Below are 16,217 nucleotides of genomic sequence, written 5' to 3' on the forward strand. Positions count from 1 at the left end.
GAAAGGGTGGGAAGGAGAGATAAGACAAGTAAAGAAGAGGAAAAAAGAGGAAAATGTAAATCCCCAGTTACCAGGAACTAGTCCAGAAGGGGAGGGTTAGGTCTTGCCTCCTTTGTTAGCCCTCACACTTCCTTAGAGAAGTCATGCTTCATTACTGGGCTTATGCTCCTCGTCGGGCCGGCGCTGCAATACCCGACGGGACACCTAGTGAAAGGGTCACTTTAACGGAGATCTTTTAAGAGAAAAAGCCGACCGGTGAGTGCGGGTATGTGAACTAGAGCCTGGGATGGAGGGAGTGAGATACGTGCTGTGAAACAGAAATGATTAAAATACCTAAAGGTATCCACTTGGAGACTTTTAATCGTGTGGTACTTCGGGTAGAGTAAAAAACTCTCCTTGGGACCAAAAGGCTGCCCGGGTTCACTATCTTGGGCCCTGTGTGATTTAGACAGGATCTGTACTAAGGAGCTAACATGTAACGTGTTTATGTTGATCAATACACGTTGCAAAAAAAATATTTTTTCGGGAAGTGTGAGGGCTAACAAAGGAGGCAAGACTTGACCCTCCCCTTCGGGACTAGTTCCTGGTAACTGGGGATGTACATTTGCCCCTTTCCTCTTTTTTCCTCTTCTTTACTTGTCTTATCTCTCCTTCCCACCCTTTCTCTTTTTCTTTTCTCTTCTTGTCTTTTATGAGTAGGTGATAACTTACACCTTACTCTAGGTTAATAATGCTTCAACATGCCCTTACCTATCTGTATTTGAAGATCTGCCATGATAATTTATACAGTGCTATAATTTTGAATTTGCATTTTATAGCGCTCTCTTAAAAAAAAAATGCCTTCCTATGTGCCTATCAGGCTGTGGTTGTGCACACGTTCCTGGAGATTGCTCCTTTTTGCTCCTGTTCTAAAATTCCGTTTTTAGATTCTAAGCAAGCTGTGGCAGTCCCTCAATCGTTGCCTAAAGTCTTCAATCTGTTCATGCAGCCCTATTTTAGCAAAATTGTTCTTGTGATGAGTACAGTGCAGTGATTGAAGGGAGAAAGTGTTGACTTATGTCCGCAACTCTCAAAGCCATCCACACTAAGCACTCTGATCCAAAACTCACACCTTCTGCACACGTTGCTAGTCCCATGCTTATGGCACCAGGTTTGTTTGGGGCCTTTCAGGTATTGTTATGATTACTTGACATTTGTATGGCACCCTGTTGCCACTTGTATCTCCTGTAGCACTTCATCCGGTCTCTTTTTGTTGCAGGATGGAGAATGTGTTGCATGATGGGGAGTGGATGCCTGTCTAGTCTAGCTCATGATAAAAGGTGTGGATTGGGTGTGACTGTAAGTTTTTAAAAAAGAAGGGAGGTCTCCTCACAGTTCCGATTTAGGGACGAGGAGTGATGAGCAGAAAAAATACACAAATCCCTAATAGTACCACACAATGGATTGTTATTTATATACCACCATAACTCAAGAGACCCTTACAAAAGCAAACCACATTTTGAATTCAACATATGCAAAAGAACAAAAATGGTCTTATAAAATGTATGCAATATATTCCATCTCATATAAAATCTCATTTGCAAATCACAGTGCCACAAAAAGAAATTTAAAAAATGTGTAAATACACATCAATAATAATATAATACAGTTTATAAAGAGACAATGAAAACAAGTTATCAAGAGACAATTAAAAACAAGTTGTTGACGCAGCGTTTCGGTTTTTGTGATAACACCTTCATTAGGACAAGGTTCTTATTGGTTAAAAGATTTAATTAAATTCGAAATATGTTCCTCTGTTCTCAATTCGAGGGGCTTTTCATAAACCTTCAGGATACCTCCTTATAGTTTAGATGTATATATTCCGACACCGATACCTTACATTTTTCGGTGTATTCTTTTGTTTTGAGGGCAAGGGAGCCACCGTAATTGGGTTTTTTTTGAAGTTCTCCTTGCAGGCTTCTGTCTCTTTGTTTGTTGTGGGTATAGTGCCTGCTTCAACTTGGATTTTAATGTTCACTGTGGGAGGACACTAGGATTACCATAATAAACACAGCACATACACCCCCAGCCCTCCGAGTTCACGTTTAGTGGGCCCAAAAACTTTCGACCTCTTACAAATGCTCTGACATATGTCATTTTGGACTGCTTGCAGCAAATACACCGAAGCTACTGCGAAACTCCATTGGTCATGGAAGAGGCATGAGTCACCCCCACCTACTAATTGGTGCCAGGCGTAAATGTGGCATCCCATGAACGCTCTACAGAGCCCTTTCTGGACCTACAGGAGATCAGAGGAGGACTGGCCCACTGTTTCTGACCTGAGCGGTCCCTGTAAGACTTGATCTGCCCCTCCTGTACGTAGGGCCAAAACAGTGGACTCCCAAAGGTCAGTTGGCTTGACTGCCTGTGAGGCTACAGGGAGGCAACACAATGCAAGACTCCTTTTCCTGTAGGTACACAGTCTACCAGTGGCAACTGGACCTAGACTGGACCCTGCTGTTGACCTTCTGACTGACACCCTGTGAGTCTCTAAATCCCTCCCCTGAGGTCTTCGGCGGCATTAGAAGTGTACTCCTGTAGTTGATTGGGGCTTGAAAGACTAAGTGAGATAGTAAATTCTTTGACCTGGACAAACCTGGATCATGTATCCGACTCGTGCTTTCTCGCAGTCAGACGGAAATTTCACCTAGGTCCTGGTCTTCCGCAACCATACACTATCATTGGTGCTTTACTTTATATTGACTCTATTTCTACATAAAACTTTTAAAATTCATGTCTCCCTTTCCCCTTATTGGATTTTTCTAGCATTTTAGTGTCATTTTGTTTGTTAAATTTTACTCTATTTTTCTAATTCTGTTTTATTGTTTTGCATTTTGACTTTTACTGTTTCGGTGTGACATACATGCTTTACACATTGCTCACAGTTAAGCGTATCTGCTCGGTGCCATAGCTTACAGGAGGCTGATTTTAGGTGAATTTCATGACTTTATGGATTCGTCTTGAGGTGGGCAGTTGCTGTCCCAATTAATAGTCCCATTTCTTATACAGGGTATGTAGATGCAGTGTCTAATACTGTAGAACATGTTTGTTATGCTTCCTATTTAAATGTCATTTTATGGTTGTAGTACAGACTGTGTGAAACGTGATGGCTCACCGCAGGTAGTGATGATGCTGGCTTAAAACCAGAGGCCATCAAAATGCATCCCAATAGTCCCAGCAAAGATTCCCTGATTGGACACAGTCAGTCTGTCTGTCATCTATGTGCCACACACAATGTACATAGGCACTCTACATGTCCACATAATAGCATCACAGTACTCTTGGTTTCAGATTGAAGCAAAACTTTTACCTGAGTGAGGCAGGTAGGCCACACTCCTCTCTGACACAGAACACAAAGTTTGTTCAGGACTTTTAGTTCACAAAAATATGTATGCTGCCACCATCGCTTCTAGACAGCAACTCCCAACATAAGGGGTAGCCCCATGTCGACAGGGGGGGAAAAACACGCTTGGTGCACTCATCTAGGTCACAAAACCAATTCTGACCTTGGCATTGCAATGGATAGGCCTAGACTGGACTGCAGTGCTCACGCTAAATTAGCACCTGAGCTGGGCCCTTAAAAGGCCAGTGTATCAGTTTCAAATGTAATTGGGGCACTCAAGGCAGGGTTGTGTGCCTATATACCATGCATGGAACATTCCCGCCCAACAGGAGGGCAAGCCTGCAACCCAAGCAGAAAATGTAGACTCCAACCCCTCCCTCAAATCTTACGGGAAGTTAAGATTCTAATAAAGACACTGAGGCGAAGATTATGACTCCTCTGCATTACTGAAAAACTCGAGCAGCAAAGGATAAATAATATCCGAAGGGGGAAAAAACGGGATGGGCTAGTTCCCATTTTTGAACAATGAGCATATACAGTGCATCCAAACTCCAAGATGTCAGCTAGAGCTTGTATGACACCATAAACCCCCCCCCCCCCTCTTCCTGCAACCAAAATGAAGTTGAACTGTTGTGATGTTTGCGGCTGCTGCACAGTGTCAGCAAAACGTGTTGCCAGAGGTGATGGATCACAAATGCGAGACCTACCAGGTTGGTTTGCGAACGCTTGTTTTTTAGGTCGAGCCTGTCCATTCCGCAGGAATGGATAGGATCGAATTTTAGAGTTGCATCAGGAAAGCTAAACCAGCCGGCGTTTTCCTCAAGTGCATGTGATCGTGAACGCGCATCCGCCTGCTTGTTTAGCTTTCCTGATGCAACTCTAACCGTCACTTCAAAGGGATCCGCTCCGCCCCCTGCTGCACGCGCTTTCCATCCGCCCGCCTCGAGCGCGTCCACTTTAAAGCCATCTGTTGCTCGGCCTCAGTTCTCCACTTCTCCTCCCCCCTCCTCCCCTCTAATTACATCCCTAGGCCGTGCTTCAAAGGGATCCGCAGTCCCGCCCCTACGGCACAGCCTGCAGTTTGCTGAATTTCTATTTAATTTAAATCTCCCACTTTACGAGTACCAGGATTCAAATAAAACTAAATGAACACGGCACTAACATTCCAATAACTTTAACAGGAAGCAGTTGCAGTGATTCTTGTCGCAGATATTTCTGTTCTGCAAACGTCAGTCACATTTGTCATCCTCGTGCTTCAACGCCCTCCCCCACCACAGAGCGCATCTCGCAGCCGCGGGTCTTGTTGCTCCTTCTCTCTGGCTAAATAACACATATTTTGCGGCCTCTTATCATGCACTGGGCCCGCAGTGTTAAGAAAGTATCATTTTAAGTACTTTGTTGGGAGTCCACGGCACAGCCTGCTGAACAGTGCATTACATCTCCCACTTTACGAGTACCAGGATTGAAATAAAACTAAATGAACACGGCACTAACATTCCAATAACTTTAACAGGAAGCAGTTGCAGTGATTCTTGTTGGAGATGTTTCTGTTCTGCAAACGTTAATTTTTTTTCTCTCAATACTTTTGTACCCGCATTACAAAGGTATCGGAGTGCTGGCTCAAACCCTGTTTCCCCGCATCAGTCTCCTGCTCCAGCCATTACGAGATCCTCTTCATTGCCCTGTTATCCCTGTTCCCTCCTTCCACGCGCTAATCACAGGTATAACTGGATCAGCATTTTGATAAAGGCCAATTTATCCATTGTATATGGAGGAAGCTCTTCAGAGGAGTACTAAGTTGCAAACTGTCCCTTATACCTTAGATGTTCATGCTGATGAGACAGAAAAGATTTCATGTTATTGAGAGCGACATTGGCAACGAGTGAGGCACCGCAATCTTTCCATTCCTTTTTTTTTTTTTTTTTTTTTTTTTTTTTACAGTACAATCCCAACTCTCGGTACTTCACTGGAAGCATACACTACGTAAAATTGCTCATATTGATAATAGCCTAGTTCATAAAATTCCCCTACAGTTTAATATATATCCGACTTATCAGCAACTCACAAGTTTTTCTGCCTTGCAGATAGGAAGCTGTTTCTGCCAGGCGATCCCAGGAATGCTCACATTTGTGTCACTGCACTTGTGTACACTTCTGCATCTAACATTTGATGCAACATGCATTTGTAACTGTCATTTATTCCTGTACTAAAGCTTATTTTTTCTTTTTGAGAAACCACTGTACCCTTTCTCCCCCGAGCCACTCCTTTCTGCCCACACTCCTCTCGGCTCTACTTCCTACGCTCGCGGGGCGCCGAGGCTGCCATCTCCCCCTTTCCACTTCCCTGCCCCTTTCCTTCTGAGTTCTCCCTGCCCCTACTCCTCGGTGTCTAACTCCCTAATGCCCAGGTGCTCTCTATTTCCTATTTGTCCTCCTCACGCTTTACCCGCCTCTTCCAGGCATCATGCCTCTCCCCTGTTTCTGTAGTGCTGTGGGTCACTGCCTTTCCACTGGTCTCTGTGTATTTTTCACCCATGGCCTCCTTCCTCCTCACAATTCCCCGTCAGTTCCCTCCCACCCTCTCTTCCTGCAAAAACAATGGGCAGAAACAATGTTTAATACACTTTTTCAGGCGTGTGGTTAACTCAAAATGTAAGGCAGTTTACAAGTGTCTTTTTGTTAGTGTGTAATCGCACTCATAACAGCAGTCAACTGCACATTATTTTAATTTTACAGAACGGCGAATCTATTTGTACAACTCATTAGGTATTTCAAAACCTCCTCCTCAGCATAGGTTATATGATGATTCACAAGATGTGACTACCTTGGAGAGGAACTGTATGCTTTTGACCTTTTTTCTATTTTTCTGCTATACGCGGTTTCGTTTCATTGTTGAAGTACGGCTCAACAAAGGAATGGAGTTACCAATTACTGTTTTCTATCATTCTTTATACTTTGTTAGAGCGCTGCAATAAATATTGACATTTCTTTTCTCTCAGATCTGTCTCAAATGCGCCTCATAACATTTATGCCACAGGTTTAACTGATAGGGCATCAGTTTTTCGTTGGTTTCACTCTGTTTTCGCCATTATAGCATCTTGTTCACTGCATCAACGGTCCTCACCATGCGGTCCTCGTTGTTCCCTTAATTTCTAGTTGGCCACCACACTCAATTAGTCAGCTGCCATTTTTTGCCTCCATGCATGCTGGTCTTTGTCGGGTTGATTATTTATCGTTCTCTTTCTCATAGAAAAAAACTATTTTTTATCATTGAGATAGTTTCTTTTTTTCTAATATATGTAATTCAGACATTTCATTTAACCCTACTACTGCAGCGTTGAAACATCAAATTAAATATGCTTCAGTCTGTGTGAGGACGGCTTCCATATCTCCACATCTTGGGTCTGGCTGAATAGGCGCTAGAACTGTCCATCTTGGGTCATTTTCAGTATACCCCATTGTTAGAAAATGACTAACAATTGGTGCTGTGACTATTTTTGTGGGAATCCTGGACGTATGTTAGACTACCCTTTGTTTAATCTCTTGGTTGGTCTTGCCAATATACAGTTTTTTTACAGGGGGATATAATGCCATATACCACATTTTTTATTCTGCAATTTGATAACTATGGTGCGTTTCCAAGTTACATTTACTAATTGGAAGTCCTTGCCTTCGAAATGGCAGGCTGGAATAGAGGTAAAAAAAGGGTCTTTGAAACAACTTGTGACAATAAATCCATTGAACCTACTGCTGGAGGTTGCAATTCCCTATTCCCTATTTCCTTATTTTCCATGTAGAAAACTGAGAATAATTTTGTCCCCGCTTTGAGATATGCGGGTTGCACTTCACAGAGGGCTGGGATCTTGAACCATCCTTGATATGTATGTCTGAACTGTGTACTCTGTTACTCCTTTTGCCTTTTCTATTAAATCTACCGCCCATTGGAGCCCTTTCTAGCCCATGCCCCGACCAGATATCCAGACATTTAGAGATCTTCGCTCCTGTTCTGGCCTCCCTTTGGGTTATCACCCTTGCCTTGCCGTCTGTTCCTTCTCATGTAAAAAAAGTGGAACCTTTTGGCGATTCCTCTGCTCAAAACACAAACCTTCAGCAGGATCAAAACATCACAGAATATTCAGACATATCGTTTTGTTGCCCTTTTCTCAAAAATCCAAAATCCACGAAAAAGAAGTAAATCTCCTTCACCAAAAGAATTTTACATAGCTATCATGTGTCCGTTGGCTTTTGACCTATACCAAAATATTTGTGCCTGATCCTTGGTCAAGGAGGTTGAGCGCCTTCTTCCTATTACTCCTACCACATTTGACACGGTTTATCAGCTGGTGCTTGTGAATCAACCGTAAAAGCCTGAAATTCAAAAGATTTACCTGATGTGGCTTACCTGTATCTGAGAGGTCTGAAACAGTCCACCCATGGCCTATTTCTGTTATGTGACTTGTGGAATTCCTTTGGCCTCAGCTGCTTAATCATTATCTTTCCCAGTTAGCCTCACTCATTGATACCCTGCCCAAGAATATTTTGGACTTGAATGCTAGCAGTCTAATTGAAAACAAAGTTGTTAAAACGTCATAGTAATCAGTGGTCCTCGTCTTTTTTTTTGCCATTTTTATTGATGAAGAATACATAGGAAAACGAGCATTGGCATAGCCAATAGGTCTTGTCTTTGGGACCTTATAAGTGTTTAATTATCCAGCACAATATCCTTAGTGCTACAACATCACCTGTTGCATGGCTAAACACTTATAAGGTCCCAAATGCGAGACCTATTGGCTATGCCAATGCTTGTTCTTCTAATACTGTTTATTCTTTGCTGCTCGAATTTTTCAGCAGACAAGGCCTACTTGAAACTTTATTTAATATGTCTGTATGACTTAAGGGAGCTGTAAGCCCAGCAGGCGGCCTGCCTAGAAGGACCCCCGCCGAGCACCGGGGGTCTCTCTTCTGGATCTGGCCCCCCCACGCCTGTGCTGTTTGCCATGGCTGTCGGTGGGTGTGCTTGTGTTTGTGGAATGCTCTCTTATCAAGATGCCTCGAAAAGCCGCTGTCGTTTGCTGGTGACGTGCTGGAAATGTTTCTCACTTCGAGCCCTGGGGCACGTGCGCTGGTTGGGAAACATACAAAGCCTGTCGCTGCTGACACGTAGTCAGATCTCTGTGTTGCATCTCCCATGCACACGTGGAAATACTGTATTAATCATTCGCTTCCTGAGCTCCTGGGGGTTTGTGCCAGGTGTCTGCCTGTAATTCAAGAATATTGGTGTTTTATGCAAGGCGATCGTTTGGGAGTTTTTATTTCTAGTGGTTACCGTCTTTGAGGCGGGTCAGCTATGGATATATCTTTTTTTTTCTTTTTAAACATTGCAGCTTTTGCTTATGTAACTTCCTCCCTGTTGCATTAGCACTTTATATTTGTAGTTTGGGGCCTATTTTTGCTTAATGCCTGACCTTTATGTAGCCGATGGTGAGTCGTGTTCAGGTTACCAAGATTGTATTGGCCCACTGTGCTGATCCTTGGTGGCATGGTTTGGGAGAAAGGGTACCCCTGGCAGCCATCTTTTTGAATACGGTTTGCATGGCATGTTTGATGTAAAAAGGAAAGACTCTGTGTAGAGTTTGACTGCAGAGGGCCAAAGTGAATCTTCCTTTTCACAGGGGACAGAGGGTCCCGTGCCACCCTAGGACTCTTCTGACTTTGCATGCCGGGATTTGTGAGCAGTACAAAAGGGGGTGGTGATGGACTGAGCATCTGAACCAATCAAACACTCACACCCAATCAACAGATCTGGGTTTAATCCATCACTGTTCTTTAGCCCACTCTGCCACCCCCAGTTCAGACATGGCCATATGCAAATCAGTCTGACCCTGTGCCTCATGGGAACAGTCCAGCCCGAACTGCCAAGCCATGCCTTCCCTGGACCGGAAACAAGCTTCCCTTGAGGCACAGGGATGGATTAAACCCAGATCTGTTGACTGGGTGTGAGTGTTTGATTGGCTCAGATACTCCGTCCATCACCACCCCCTTTTGTAGGGATTTGTGAGCAGAGCATCTACCCTACAATAGTGAAAGCCACACTACAAGTCCCAGAGTGCACCATTTCGGTGTTTAGAAAAGCAGGGGGGGTTGAAGGTGCCACGCATGACAGGGAGCTTCGTGGAAGTGACGCATTTTGTAGGGATAGTAACATTATTCGACAGAACTTTTGCTTCAGCTTTTCAAAAATAATGTGTTGAGTTGGCGTGTTCAGGCCTCCCTCTGGCAAGCAGCAGGCCGTGAATCAGCTGCTTCGGTTCCTGCTCCAGCCTCTGCCGCCCGTTTCTGTGTCTCCATCTTTGGCTTCCAGGGGTGGGGGCAGGGTGGGGCCTGCTGCCAGTCTTTCGTGTTTAAACTCCCCGGCGGCCTTTCACCCGCTGCTCTTTACGCAGAGGGTGGGGCCGCCAGAGCTAGGCAACCTGGGCCGAAAGTGTCACTTATCTCGGCCTACCACATTCCCTTCATCTCGGCCCTGCTGGCGTCACCGGCCGCATTCCCCCCACAGCGACCGAAGCGCCTCGACCTGCGTCCTGCCGAGGTAAGCGCTACCTTTCACTACCGAGCGCGGGGTGTTCATAGCTCCTCTCGGGGGTCTTTGGGGTGCAGGTCCCGCGAGTGTTTCATAAAGGGGCACCGTCTCGGCCATTCCTTAAAATCTGCCGAGTTCCAAACTTATTTTTTCTTCTCGCAACATGCTCATTCGTGACCTTTTGTTACCGGTGCTGTGTGTGGAGTGCAGTGTGTGAGTTTCCGGGGGTGTCTCAGCAGCTGAATAATAAGATGTGTCTCCTGTAAGGTCTGATGGGTGAACCTCCAGGTATCTGCACCTGCTGCGGAGGCTGTGTTAATATCCAGGCGCTTGACTGTGTCATGTTGACTTGTACCTTCGTTCTTTCGGGCCGCATAAAACCGGTGCCTTCGTAGGTTGGTCACAGTAGTTATGTGGCTCTTTCGGCCGGATATTGTGCTATGCCATTACAAGTAGTATTTATATATTTACTTTCCGGTAAGTAAACGTGACCTCCATCTGTTAATCAGTAAGTACACTGTTTCTCGTGAGGTATAATCTAGTCAGAACATTAGTTGGTACATCTCACTAGGCAGCCTTGGGCTATTGCTTTGGAAGACGAGGGTTACATTAGAGGTATTGAAAAGTTTAAACTCCCTTTTACATCGACACACATTCCACTAGTATATATTTTTCCTGAATGTTAACTGTCTGTTTTATCAGCCAAGTGATACTCTTTTTATATAATTTCTTAATTTACTTACGTGTATACAGTGTATGTATTAAAAACCAAAAATCACATTCAACCATAATTTTTTGTCTGTGAAAACTTTAGGCATTAATTGAGTCTACGTTTAAGATTTTCCTTTTTAATAGCTCACCTACCACCTGTTGCTGGGCGATTTTGTAGTAACTATATGTAATAGCACGTAGGACAGTGAGACACACTTTCAGATCAAATTCTTAATAACACATCAAACTTAGATTGATATTAAAGGTAGATTGATTTAAAAACTAACCAAAAAGTGCAGCTTTCACTTTCTGACACTTCATGAATACGTTTGGGGTTAGTGCTACTGATCTTAATGTATCCAGTTCGAGCACTAAAGTACTTCTCGCAGTACGCTGAAAATATTCGTACTTCGTTGAATATAGTGTAACTGGTGGGCACTTACCTCTGCAGCGAAGAGCCCCAAAATTACTCCCTCCGTGGGCCATTCAGCAGGCAGATAGGTTGCTGTCAGGAAGAGTTTAAAAAAAACAAAAAAAAATACCTGTGAGGTCACATTTGCATGCAAACAGGTGAGATGTGTGCATGACTCATACAATAAGTTCATATCTTTCCTCATTCCCTTGGGCTCTGTGGGACCGGCGTCCTTTCTGTAGAAAGAGGGGATACATCCACCTGCTTCCTTCCCCTACTAGTCTCACTGGAACTAGATAATATTTACTAAACTTAAGCCTGGTGGAGACCTTACATTAGTATATTGTATAACGTGTACTAGTGTTAATCCATTGTGAAGTCAGAGTGGTATTAGCTGGATGTAAATCTCTTGATAACCTGAGGGCTGCAGCCATTACAACATTCCCAAGCCATGGGGCTGTAGGTTGTATCCTGGTGTTTGTACCAAAGACCTCATCACAGCTTGGAAATGTTTTGCTGTCCTACCTATTATTTTTCTTTCCAAACTGTTCCTGTATTTGCTTTGCCCCCCAGTGCCCTGAATAGGGGTACACACCATTGGAGATGCTCCATTGTGTGTCCCCTTCACTCCCCTCCCACCCTTGTTCATCACTAGCTCTGCGTTCTTACTGTTGATCGTTAGAGCTGTAATCCGCTGACTGGGTAACACCCCATTCTGAGTGATCTTGTCTGGTATACCCCCAACCCTGGCTATGCGCTGACTAGTGTTGGTTACAGTGGATACGTCATCCATGGGCTCCCTCCTTCTTACCTTTACCACTGTGTACAGTTTGCCTTCTGGCTCTCCCTAGTCAGCTGCTCGACCAGTTTCCCATAGCCGTGAATCTTTACCTTCCTCAAGCGTGGGAAATGTTTGTAGGGTGTATGTGCATGTTTCCAATTACTTACAAATTCTGTGCGGCTGGTGGGGTGCATTTGCACCCAGGAGGTCACTGCATAAGATGGCTGCTCTCTTTACCAAGATGGCTTGTCCCTGCTGGACATGCCGGACTGTGTGTGTTTTTTTATTTTCCACGCACCCCTCCACATGCATAGAAAAATCTAGGTGACCTGGCTGGACGGGGAAGGGGGCAGGGTACCAGCCCATTCCCAGTATGAAGGGCTGGTTTTCCCTCTGCTCAAGGGAAGCGATCTCCACCTCCTTATTACTTTGTCACTGCTAGCTTCCAAGGCAACCGGGATCCCTGCCGTACTCTGTCTGACCAGGAATCCACAAAACCACCTAGACTGGTCTAACCTGATCTGAAAAATGAATCCTGGCTCCAGAAGCCTAGGCAACATCATGCTCACGTTTCCAGGAATGAAGTCTTATATGAACAATTTAAAAAGACTCTAGCTTCTCGCCTTGACTGCTAGATGAGGATGAAACTACCCCCTTGACTCCAGTAGCTTATACTCTTTGGGGCTTTACAGGGGACTCTATACTCCAGTGCAGAAGAAACAAACTTCCAAGAGTGGAACCACTGCTGGATTGCAACTTCACCTCCAGGCTGAGCCTAACCCTACTGGTCCAGCATGAAGCCTTTCATTCTATGATCCGAGTGACCTGAACTTACCTGCCTGTATGATGAGCTAACTTGTGGGTTCAAGCAGTAGACCATTTGAACTTGGGGAGGCCTTCAAAATCCCCAACTGACTGAAGAATCTGCAAGGAAGGAAGATGTGTTAACCCACCAAGGTCTCCCATGAGTGATTCCCTCTGCTTTGATGGTCATGGCCAAAAACTAAGAACTGCAATACCTGGGTCAAGGAACTGAAACCTGTCATCTCGCCCTAAACATGTTTCTACTCCTTTACTCTTCCCTGTCCCAGGAGATACCAGGCATAATCCACCTCACATCTCCATTATGGTTTCTTGGCTGGAAAGGCTGTTTTGATTTTGGAACCATCTTTGTAGGCAGTTTGATTCCTGAAATATCAACATTTGAAGTCTTGTTCGCAGTAGGAACTGGTGAAGCCGTTCGTGCCAGTAATCTCCATTGCCACAGGACACCCTTCACTGTGATGGGTACATTTTAAGAGGCAGGCCCTTAAAGTTTAGATTACCCAGGCCCCGTTGTGGTGGTTGTTGGTTCACCACAACATCTGCGGCCATTGAAATCATAATCAGTGTCATCCTTTGCTAGTTGCTAGACTCCAGTGTTCTATGTTCTTAACCTGAGGACAGTGATGGAATCCCTGTGAGTACATTAACTCATGAGGGCCTTCATCTGCTGCAGTTACTTCATTGATGTGGGGTATTCATGGTTTTTCCTTAAGGATGTTTGACTATTTTTGCATGTATTGTTGGAAACTCAGCAGTTGAGACTTGACGTCCCCCAGAAAAGGCCTCACACTTTGAGCTAGGAGCTTTACAAATACATCTCTTTATGATACCATAGTGCAGACCAACATCTTAACATGCCTTGACTCAGGAATGAGGTTCATTCCCACCACTGGATTTGGGAAGACTAGAAATATGTCTTTCAGGGGCTAACTCTCAGAGAGCCAATTAACAATAGTCCAGGCAGAGAGACATTTGGTGACCTGCTGCAAACTGAATAACCTCTGAATCTGTGGCTGGAGTTCAGATTGCCAGGTGTAAAAGCTGCTCGATAGCCTCTACACTTTGGCCCCCAGAATCCTCCAGAATGTCGCTCTCCGAAAACAAAGCTTATTCACAGTCTCCCACAGAGGAGATGACCACCTCGGTCCAGACATACTTTGGCCCCCATGAGTTTGAGTTTGTTCTGTCAGCGGTTTGAAGCCCTTTATCATCTTATGTTTATTTTATTTTACAGAGTTTCATATAGCTGCAAACTTGCCGCGAAGTTATTGGGTATCTGAGCGCTTTACAGGAGCACCAGTTGCGTTACATGAGGACACATTCATGTTTGTCAGGCACGGGGAGTTTGTGATATGCCCAGACTCGAACCCGGTTCCTCAGATTTGAGGTTGATCGCCTTAGCAGTTAGGCCAACTCCTCTCCTTCTTTATTGGTATGACACGTTTTCCACCCTTGGCAACGGGCCCAGTATGTTCTAGCTCATGTTTCAAGTATTTTGATTCAGACGGAGTCCTGTGCTTGTAAGGTGTGGTAAAGAGCAGGAAGGTTGTTGTTGATATTTCATATTTTATGAGTTTGTTGTGTCTGGCTGAAGGGTGCAACGAAGCTGCTCACATGCTGACGGGGATTCCTGCAAATCATCTTGCACATGGTGTTTGAAGTACAGAAGATGTTTGGTAGTGATCTGGAGGCCTGAAGTACATCTCTGCACTCAGCTGAGATGATGCTCCGAGTTCTGTTTCGACGTGGACTGTTGTATGATGGCGGGTGATGGTATGGGCGGATGCTGTTCTGCACCTGATGCTATCCACTTGACTTATAGATGGCTAACATTGCTCTTGGTCATTGTAGTGTTCCACACCACCTGCCTGGGTGGATGTTGAGGGTTCGATTTGAGAGCTGGTGTGACGAGAAGAGAGGGGGCATTCTTTAATAGATTGTTGAACAAGGTCCACCCTTGAACACCCAGGCAGCTGCAGGTCCCTTCTACAGCCATGCGGTTGGCCTAGCTGCCACAGCGTCATCTGTTATTACTGACACTACAAATAAATATTCGATATCTAGGTTCTGCAACGATCGTAAATAAAGTAAGGATCATGGACGTCCGGGGTAGCAGCTGCCACTCCAAGCTTGCACGTTGGTGGCACTGATTCTTGCTGCCCATGATGAGGGACACCACTAATCCTTTGGAGGCTTTCTGAATAGTGTGCGTCAACAAGCGCTATATAAATACAAACCTATGTCCTCCTCTATCCTTCTGCTGTCATTCCAAATCCAAATAACTGACTAACCTATTCACCACTGAAAATATACTTGCATGTTTCACTATACTAATTCAACACTAATCCTCGATGGGTCCCGGAGTAGCGTGCTACTCGCCGAAAAAGCGCTTTGACGCCTCGTCAGGGATAGTAAGTACTATATAAATGCAATTACATTACAATACAATGTACGTTCCTATCCGGGCCCTCCCCACCCAAGAGCCAACAGGAGGCTGCTAAAGGGTGGAGGTCAGGACAAGGAGTCAGACTTGTGATGCTGCTGGCCGGGGTAGAAAGGGTGTGTCATGTCACATCTTCTGCTACCCCCGAGGTTATGGTAGTTTAAATGAGCCGGACGCCACCCTGGGGGTTTAAGTGTTGCACGACGTCTTGTCTCTGTGAGGAAAGCAGTTATTAGACGGTCCGCGTAATTCACCACATAAACTCGTGAATGTTGCTTGGTTTTCTATTGGCTGCTCGTCTACCGCTGGCAGACTCTCCCTGGGGTGGGGCTATTGCTGGCATTGCATCTTTCCGAGGCTCCCCTCGGGGCCCAGTCTAACTGTCACCAGCTCTTACATTTTCTTTCTTTTTGTTAATGGTTTTTCGCCCTTTTTTTAACCTCCAGTCTTGTGAAAAATTGTGAAATCTGTATTCTAAGCAAAATGCATTTCTTGGACCATGTGACTTTTTTTCTTTTTTAAAGCCGAGCAGCTGGCGTGAATCCTCCAGTGAACTCGTGCGAGGCTAATTCCGTTCAGTGCCTCCGTGTTTGGAAGGCAGCAGAGCCTCGTGCAATGTGTCATCATCGCGTAGGTCACGTCGAGTCGTCGAGGGGTCTGTGAACGGGGCTCTCTGCACAGCAGATCCCAGCGAGGAGCATGGCTGGTACGTGGGTCCCCATCATGGCGGTGACGTAGGGTGACCAACTGGCATGGGTGCAAATTCAGGACGGTGAGTGTAAACATTCAGGACACAGCATCAAAATTAAGGGCAAAAATTCAGGACAGAAGCTCAAAATTCAGGATAAAAGGTACTTTTTACAGAAACATCAGAGGAGGTCGCACAATAGTCAGCCGCGGTCGGTAGTGGGGGTACCTGCCAGGCGGTGACGTGGGAAGGGGCACGGGTGGGTGGGAGTAAACTATGGATTACGGAGGTTTACAGGTGAGTAAACATATAAATAAATCGAATTTAGTTGGGCGCACTGCATCGCATTAGGGGATGCACTGCATGCAACGAAATTCGTACGTTTTATTTATTTAT

General features: G+C 45.0%; 1 protein-coding gene across 5 annotated transcripts in view; it reads left to right on the top strand.

Moving 5' to 3' along the window:
* OSBPL2 (oxysterol binding protein like 2) overlaps nucleotides 1–16,217 on the top strand; it is a 341,693-nt gene that overhangs the window by 30,408 nt on the left and 295,068 nt on the right. Inside the window, exon 1 of one of the 5 annotated variants that reach the window (XM_078651597.1) lies at nucleotides 9,846–9,970. The exons of 3 other annotated variants lie outside the window; for them this stretch is intronic. The gene's annotated coding sequence lies outside the window, so the exon portion shown is untranslated. Of the gene's footprint in view, nucleotides 1–9,845; nucleotides 9,971–15,774; nucleotides 15,906–16,217 lie in introns of those variants that run through there. One more of the 5 variants, XM_078651594.1, reaches the window with a different exon arrangement.

This window comes from Lissotriton helveticus, chromosome 7, assembly GCF_964261635.1.
Source record: "Lissotriton helveticus chromosome 7, aLisHel1.1, whole genome shotgun sequence".
Classification (NCBI taxonomy): domain Eukaryota; kingdom Metazoa; phylum Chordata; class Amphibia; order Caudata; family Salamandridae; genus Lissotriton; species Lissotriton helveticus.